Raw genomic sequence first — 9,286 nt, 5'->3', positions numbered from 1 at the left:
AACAGTCAGTGACTGACGGGACAATAACCTCAGCGCTGGTGTGATCTCATATTAAAACCTGTTTGTCTCCTCTTCATTATGGGACTGCATCTGATAACGCCGCCTCCCTTTTCAAGCTCAGGATATTGGGCGAACCAGATTGAGACGCGCGTTGGATGGACTGGAAGCCTCCCGTCTTTGTTCGCCTCTATTAAACAGAGATATTCTGCCGGCCGATTTGTGATGTCGGGACTACGGGTACAACAACAACAACAAAAAAAAGAAAAAGGAAAACGCTGATGTCTAGAAAAATACGGATTGCACTTCTCGAAAAAACACGACCCGATCTGGGGGTCTCTAGGTGGAGGGGGGGGGGGGGGGGGGGGCAGACGGTGTGATCAAAGATGACTCCCCCACACCTCTCCCTCTCTTATCTCCATCACATCCTGAACCATTACCGTCGTCATCAACAATTATATAGTGATCTGTGTGTGTGTGTGTGTGTGTGTGTGTGTGTGTGTGTGTGTGTGTGTGTGTGTGTGTGCGGCCAGGTATCTGTCCAAACAACATTTTCGTATCGGGACCAGAGCCGAGTGGCTGTGAGCGGTCCCGGGGCCCCGAGTCTATCATTGGACAAAAGCAGAGACACACACTGTACTGTGGAGGAGGCAGAGACAGGGGAGTGTGTGTGTGTGTGGGTGTGTGTGTGTGTGTGTGGGGGGGGGGGGGGGGGGTCTCCTGTCCTGTCAATCATTGCCCCTTGCAGCTGGCGACGGTGACATCAGCGAGGACGACGAGAGAGAGAGAACTGAAGCGCTGCGGCGGGAACAGTGGGGGGGGGGGGGGGGGGGGGGGGGGGGTTTGAGGCCGCGGTCCAACCATCGGCTGGCGACCGACAGCTTCCGCCAAAGACACAGACACCCTAAGCTAAGAATAACCCTGTAACGCTGCCGCCCCCAAAGGTTAGCGCCGGTGTCTGCCCTTCTGTAAACTCTGGTTAACCCCACACCGCTCACCAGAGCAGCAGCACGCTTCTGCTGCTTCCTCTCCGTCACTTCCTGACGTCGTCTCCAGAGCGCCGCTTCATCGACGACGGACCGCAATTTTCCAATTTATAAGAAGCACGCGTTATAGACGACTCTGGACCGGGGAAAAAACATATTTTGAGACAGCCTCGTGTAAGAATGCTCACATATGTGCAGATAATAGAAACACAAACGTCAGTCAGATGAAGGCCAGTGCAGCGTTTGCGTTTGGGGGGGGGGGGGGGGGGGGGGATTCTGGCACACAGCGGACAAAAAAAACAAGAAAAGAAATGGAGGCTTTACTCCGAGGGGCACCAGGCCGCCGCGCGGGAGCTAATCTGAGCCGCGGTTTTTCCGCCACGGCGCATTATGGGACTGGAAGAGGAGGCCTCTAGAGCCTGGTGGGGTGGGGGGGGGTAGGGTGGGGGGTGACGTCACATGGGAAAAGTACTGAGGTCCCGTAAATGGAGTCCCAGGATAACACACCTGACTCTACCTGCTGAAGCAGACACAGAGCGACTGCTGTCAAGCGGCTTGACGGTGAAAAACCGTCAAAACTGTTTATTCATGTTATTGTAAATGAGCACGTTTGAAGGATTCGCGGTGAGTAAATACGATTCAAAAAAAATCACAGCGAGCAGCTGAACATGAGAGCCAACTGTTTGCCCGACACACAGCACCCCCGATTCACCGTCAACAGCTGGGTCACTGGATTAAAAGCCACCTTTTAATTCATGAACAGAATCACATGACACACTGCACACCTCCACCATTTCATGAATAACAGATCTGCTCTCCACTGCAGGGATTAATGTAGAATTTGAATAGTTTAAAATGAATACATATTATATTTTTGTTTTCTTTAATTATTTTTTTTTTGCAAAAAAACTAAAAAACTGTTAATTATTTAATATTATTATTTGAATTTAGGGTTGCTATTTGGTAATAGAAAAGCATAAATTAAGTATGAAATTAAATGTGAGTATTAATATCTATTTTTTTCTCCTAACAAACAGAATATTCCCACCGTTCCATTCGGCGGTGCCAAATTGCGCTCGAGAGAATACAGGCAGGTTAGTGTCCGCATGACACTGAAACATTTTCACCGCCTCTATTTTAACTTTAAGGCCGCAGCAGGAAACACGTGTGCCCAATATGGAAAAGCAAAACATCTCATAAACAAAAACCGCGCCGCCGCAGACGGAAAGGTCTCAACTCTCTGTGTGTGTGTGTGTGTGTGTGTGTGTGTGTGTGTGTGTGCGTGCGCGCGGAGAGGCCGAGGCTGCAGACTTTCGCTTGCCCCCTAACTACCTGGGACCGAGCCAGCTGTCACTGAACTCCAGACCACACACACACACACACACACACACACACACACACACACACACACACACTTGCCATAGATAGCACACCAATCTCACAATAACACACACATGGATACCAAACTCATGACAAACACACGTATGCACACGCGCACACACACACACACACACACACACACACACACAGATAAACAGGCTCGCAGATGCTTTTGTTTACTCATGTCACCGGAAAACATGCACATTTGGATTTGGACAAATTTGCGCACAAATACTGAACAAAGTACCAACGCAAACAGATCTCGAGGCAAACAAAGGTTTTAAGCCCGGCTGCCGAATTCTCAGAATCTCTTTAAAACCAGATAGAATCTATCGTCTATTTCCTGTATTTGTTTTTAAAGATGATCCTGCGCAGACTGTCCCTTTAAATGTCACCTTATCGCCCGCCCTGACGGTGTCCATCAAAAGCCTGGCACTGGCTCTTAGAGAAGAGGGGGGGGTGGGGGGGGGGGGGGCAGGGTCTAATCTGTGACTCACATGCAAAGTGTGTGGGACACGTAGCACACCGACGACCCGTGTGTGTGTGTGTGTGTGTGTGTGTGTGTGTGTGCGTCTAAATGGACACAGTCCTCGCACACGTACCTGGCGAGTGGACGAAGTAGGCCAGGTAAGGTCCAGCTCCTTGACCGCCACTCCGATGTGGTGCGGCTGCACGCACAGGCCGTGGGTTGGAGCACTGGGGCCGACTTGACCAGCGCTCCCCGTCCGTGCTCTCCAGGGGGCTGCCCTTGAACAGGATGACCATCACCAGGTCCAGCCGCCACACCCTTGTCGGCCTGGCGCAGGCAGTCGATGCGGCGGATCTTGCCCTTCTGGTCGGGGTTGGACAGCACGCAGCAGGGGGGCTTCTTCCCCGTGATGGTGAGCACAAAGTCCTCGCGGAACTCCGGCCGGATGTCCTTGCGGAGCTTGGCCAGCAGGCGCGAGGCCCACTTCTGCTTGATCTCCGGCTTCTCGCCGAGCAGCTCGTCCTCACCGCGCGCTCCTCGTCCTTGGTCATCCTCTCTCGTGCTTCTTGAAGTACTTGCGCTTGCGGGGCCTGCAGGTTGAACCAGGTGTAGGAGAAGGCACGGACATGGGGGAGGAGGGCCTCGATGAAGGGATGAAATTCATCCTGATGGGGGGGGGGGGGGGGGGAGAGATGGAGAGAGTACGTGTGTCGTTAGAAGGCTGAAAAAAAAAGGCTTTTAATTTGAAAATCACTCAAATAAAGCTGTGAAAACATTCAGGCAATGTTAAATGGAAAAAGAGTAATTGGGAAACTGTAACAAAATATATAAAAATAGAGCTATTATATTGTTAGCAAAATGACATGTTAATTACAATATACTAAAATATCCCCACCGGAAAAAAAAAAGCAATTCAAATAAATAGAAAAAATAGAAAAAATATCATTACCTATAATAAAGAAATATCAATAAATATGCAGCAATAAACAAGAACTCTCAACCGTAAAAATGAAAAAGCCTCCTTTTCATAAATAAACACCAAAACATTCAAGACAACAAACAACAACAACAACAACAAAAAAGCACAAATCTAAAACCAAAGGCAACAGAAAAGCTGAGACAAGTTGCGCTCCCTGTTTTCTGCCGCAAGAAGAAGACGAAGAAGAAGAAGAAGAGAAGAAAAAAGTTATTCCGCCGCACCGTAATACCTTCACTACATATCTCTGGGCAACAAAGCCCAGATCTCGCCACAGCGCTCCGTGCCAGGGTTGCCACACACCGGTCGCTCACCGCCGCCAAGCTTTGCCGCCACGAGACCGCTGTGAAATGTGCAGCTAAGAGATCAGCCATACCATGTCCTATCTCTGTCTGCGATGCATGCAAAGGGGGAGCTCCAACCAGACTCACATTTCCACAACAAACTGAAAGCAGACAGAAATCACCACAGAAAACCACAGTGTGCTAGAGGAAGACAGACGGCCTGGTAGTTACCATTTTGCACTCTCATCATAAATTTGGCACAGCGTTTAAAGTGAAAAAAAAAAAAAATCTCCTGCACCAGTTTTTTTTTTTTTTTTTTTTTTTTCCTTCTTTCCTCCCGCGCTCCCCAATGTAAAGCAAACGCTGGTTTGGCAGGCTGTGGAAAGTTAGTAGATGAGAGGGGGGGGTTGTAAAAAAAATTAAGATAATTAGGAGAATATGCTGCTCACTAAAAACAGTGGGCCAAAGTTTAAAAAAAACACCAAAAAAGAGTTTAAGGAAGACCACGGCCAGCAAAAAAAACACCAAAAAAAGTAAAAAAATCGTCTAATAAAAAAATAAATGTTATTAGAACAAATAAAATGAAATCAACAACGGGGAGAGACGCACTCGTAAACTGTCCTTTGTGCTCCCCCCCCCCGAAAAAAGGAAAAAAAAAAGAACCTTGAACAAAAAAAAAAAAAATCCTTGGCAAAGTGTAAAGTGGTGGTGGTGTCTGTTCTGATCCCTGTGCCGCGGCGGCGCAAGACTCACGCGCACACACTCACGCACACTCTCTCACACACACGCGCACACACACACACACACACACACACACGTGCGTGCACAGATGGGGGGGCCAACGAGAGCAGAGCACAGAGAAGGGAGGACGAGAAGGGAAAGAAAAAAAAACCTGAAAAAATAGAGAGCCGAATCAATGTTGGACGAGCGCATGCGACCGCTGGCAGAGCCGAGTGCTGCTTCTTTTTTCCCCTTTTCTCTCCAACTCTCTCTCTCTCTCTCTCTCTCTCTCTCTCTCTCTCTCTCTCCTCTCTGTCTGTCTCTCTCTCCGTTTCTCGCTCGCCGTCTCTCGTCCTCTCCGCGTTCTTTTCCCGACCATTGCTTGAGCCTTTGCCAAGCGCGAGTAGGGCCCACCTATTGGCAACCAGACGCCTGTAGCCCAGCCAATGCGTTAGCTTCAAGAGCTGAAAGGGAGGGAAAAGAGAAAGGAGGGAGGGAGGGGGTGGCGTAGCGGCAATGACAGGGAGAGAGAGAGAGAGAGAGGGGGGTGGGGGGGGGGAGCAGGTGGGAGTGTAGGAGAGCAGCCTCGTCCGACGCCGCGCAATTTGCCAATCGACCAAAGTTCCACTCTGACACGGAGGCAAAGTTCAAGGGAGCAAGTCGTCTCCTGCACCAATCCCCCAGCAGCCTGCCTCCATCCTTTACCATGGCCGCCGCCGTCGCCTCCCCCCCCCCCCCCCCCTCTCCCTCTCTCCCTCTCTCCCTGCTTGCATAATGCCACCTTGGCAGAGGAATGGCAAAGAGAGAGGACGCGCAGCTTCAAGAATCCCTCCAGACCTCACCGCCGGCAAGCTGCTCACGAGGGTTTTTTTTTTTTTTTTTTTGGTGTTTTTTTTTTTTAAACCACAGCAAACAAAAGAGGGAGAAACAAACCCGGGGCGGCCGCACTCCTCCGACCGTGCACAGCAACACAAAATCAATGACGGGATGATTCAGAGGCAGGAAGCGGTTAGAAGGGTTTCAAAGGGGGGGGGGGGGGGAACCTGGATTCGCCCGTGCTGCTAAAGCAGCAGATACGTGGTCAGCGGGAATAAAAACGAAGACATTTTTGGGGGGCGCCGGCGGCTGCCTCGTCGGCTCGCCGTGACGGCGGCGTCATCCAGGGCGGCACCTGCTCCGCAGAATAACAGCCAGTCTGAAGGCAGAATCTGAATCTGGGGAAGGAGGCTTGTGACGGGGAGGAAAAGAAAAGCCGGCGTGTTTAGAAACGTTGGTTCATGTGCTCTGCCAAACGAATCACGGATTCATCGGTTTGAAGCTGGAGCCTCTCAGCTGCGACGATGAAACCGGGGATCTGTTGGGCAATTCAAAAAAATCATCATAAAAAGGGGTTTTCTTTATCGATTAATCGAGACCGTGCTGAGTGAATATTCGAGCCGTGTTTTCACGGCTGTGAACGCCGGCTCTTCAAGAAGACGGCGTGCACATCTCGTAAATGATGGCCGAGGTTATCATTGGCGCTCTGGTGTAACCGAAGGCGACGTCGCATTACAAAAAAAGGGGCCAAACAAAAAAGGCGGAGGTTCTCTCACTAACAGACACCACGGCCTCCGCTCCCGTCAACAACAGCCTCAGCTTCATCTTCCGGCCATCAGCCCTGATGACACGCCCCCCCCCCCCCCCATCATCATCTGTTAACACAGTGAAGGACCCGCACACCTCCACGCTCGTCCCCGCGGTTGTGTGTCATCGGCCGTGGTTAGATAAAAGCAACAGAAAGGAAAGTCGTTTACAAATCTCATTGTGGTGTGTGTGTGTGTGTGTGTGTGTGTATGTATGTATGTGTGTGTGTGAGAGAGAGAGAGAGAGAGAGGAGAGAGAGAGGAGAGAGAGAGAGAGAGAGAGAGAGAGAGAGAAATATGGCTTCAGAGTTAAATATATTTCCCATCACCACCTGCGACACAACCAAATCCGGAAACTAAACTGGCACTTGAACCGTGATTCATGCTTTTCAGTAAAAAAAACAGAAGAAGAAGAAGTCTGTCTGCGTGACCCTGCCAAAATGCAAATGAACCAGCATTCAAATGTCACTGGAATTTCACTACAAGGGGGGTTAAGTCATTTTCCTTAGCTATGCTATTCGACCTTCTATGGGCTGAAAACCAAGAGGAATAAATCCAGGAATAAATGTTATGCAGATTATTTTCCACTGCAGCGGTGAAGAACATACAAACGAGCATTTCAACGTGTCCGTGGGTTAGCTAATTGTAGATTAGCATGTCTGCGCTATCAGCTGCCGCCTCACGAGGCCCGTGTTGGGTTCTGGTCGCTGTACTGAACCGCTGATTCAGTTTATCGAGCCCACATAAAACCCGTCATGGAAGAAGGTGTCTGTTAATCTTCTTACCTGGAAATTAAATTAAGCCCAAACGCGCGTGGCCTTTAGCTTTTAATTTGGGGTTTAATATCAATTAGTAGCCGGCGCGGACGGTGTGTTTTTTTAATTTTTTTTTACAGCGGCGCGAATAACTGACGAGCGCGAGCTTCCGGTGAGTTTCATCTCTTCACCTTAAAAGCCCCCGTTAAATATAAACTGCATCACTCTGCACGTGTACATTATAGGTCACATTTCAGGCCTGGAAATAAAAAATAAAAAAAACAGACAAACAATCCCTGCGTGAGTCTCTCTAATTGACCGCGCCGAATTAAAGTCCTTGATTATTTTTCCACCAACATGTTTTTTGTTTTTTTTCTGGCTAATTCTCTCAAATAGCATCAGACTCCGTTATTAATACGACGGAAAAACTCAGCCAAAACAATTAAAAAATGCACCGTCACTTTTTCCTCCCCCCCTCCCCGGCTCTCCCTTCTCCGAGGGCACTTGAAATATACTTAAAAAAAAAAAATATTTAAAAAAAAAAAAGTGCAGACATCATCGACGGAGTCTGCCAGGAATATAACATGAAATGAAAGAAAACACGAGCTGGCATTACCGCAAGCGACACGATTGTGCTAAACCGTTACTAAAACCCGACCGTCAATTAATACAGGGAGAGGAGTCCCAAAATACATGGAAATATGTAGCGGAAACGTTGTGCGAGGAGTCAGATGAAGAGCTGTGAGGCCCGAATGACCCGGATCACTGCTGTGAAACGTGAAATATCATGGATGCTGGAGCCTGGATTTATTTGATCTTTTTTTTTTTTACTAACTAAAAAAATCAAAGTCTGTCCATCTAAAAATAAAACGTAAATATTAAAACGGTGTGTTTTGATATTTTCATAATTATTGATATCTAAGCCCGCCCCCCCCCCCTGTTTCCGTTGCAAAAGCGTCGATTTCAATTTTGAAAACGTGCTACATAAAAGACTCATCTGAATTCAAACAGGCTATGACAAGACAAAAGAAATGATTTTGAAGTCTTTTTTTTTTTTTTTTATTCTCCGCACGTCTGACCAAGACTGCGGAGTTAGCTGCCAACTTCAGATTAACTCTTTCAGCGAGGAGAGAAAAGGCTCTTTACTCTGGAAAAACAGAGGAGTTTGATTCATTAGTGCTCCTGCTAAACCCTCCACAGACAAGGCTCCACCGTTTAAAATAGTTCATCTCTTTAGCTTTTCATGAATATCTTTAAATGTATACCATTTTGTTATTTGCCATTATTTAAACTCAATAAATCAATATGAACACATTGAAATTAGGTTATTATTTATTATTATGTGGAACACTGCAGGTCTACGTGAACGGCAATTATCAGAAATACATGCTGCACGCTTCTGTTCCGTTCTCTCACACGCTCACATGTTGCAGACAAATGAATAAACATTCAGACTTGATGAACCTGCTAGCAGGGGGCCGTCCTGCCTGCCTACAAAGTGCATCTCTTACACGAAAGGCAAATAAAATGCCTGCAATTAGAATTACAGAGCAATTAGAAGAATGTGTTTGGTTTTTATATTCGGGCCACCTCGTCCGGCTTTACGAGAAACAATGGAGGTGAAAGTGAGCTTTGCTCTAAAGTCCAAAATCCTAAAGCCAAATAATCAAAACTCTGGCACGGTGAAATGCGTTATTTTTGTTGTTGTTTTTCGTTATGATAAATCCTTGGCGTCTGTGTTTTGTTTTTCCGAACCGACATTGAAATGTTCCATCTCAATGATTTCAACCCTTTTCGAATGCCCAGAATCGGAGTTTTCTCCATCGCTTGTACATATCTTTAACTTAATAAAAGTTAAACAAACTCGTGATGAAAGTCTCCTCTTCTTTCTGACCCACGATGCCCGGCGGCAGGCCCCCTCGGCCCCCGCTCTGGCCCCTGACCTCACCCAGGCCCACACGCTGCATCTCGTCAGACCAATTAAACCGTGGTCTGCGTGACCCGAGGGCCTCCCAGGCGCCCGTCCCCTTCATTAGCGCAGCTCTGTGCAGGTGGGGGGCCCCGGCTCCATCCTCTCCTGCCCCGGCTCCGAGTGTC

At 48.2% G+C, this 9,286-nt stretch overlaps 1 pseudogene; it reads right to left on the bottom strand.

Annotated features, from left to right (window-relative positions):
• Nucleotides 1–2,965: 2,965 nt before the first annotated feature.
• Nucleotides 2,966–9,286, bottom strand: part of LOC137886770 (nuclear factor 1 X-type-like) — a 30,335-nt pseudogene continuing 24,014 nt past the window's right edge.

Source organism: Cebidichthys violaceus, unplaced genomic scaffold, assembly GCF_023349555.1.
Source record: "Cebidichthys violaceus isolate CVI_PGR_0920_01 unplaced genomic scaffold, fCebVio1.0.p SCAF_452, whole genome shotgun sequence".
Classification (NCBI taxonomy): domain Eukaryota; kingdom Metazoa; phylum Chordata; class Actinopteri; order Perciformes; family Stichaeidae; genus Cebidichthys; species Cebidichthys violaceus.
The sequence above is the reverse complement of the archived record's forward strand: the minus strand, read 5'-3'. Positions and strand labels throughout refer to the sequence as shown.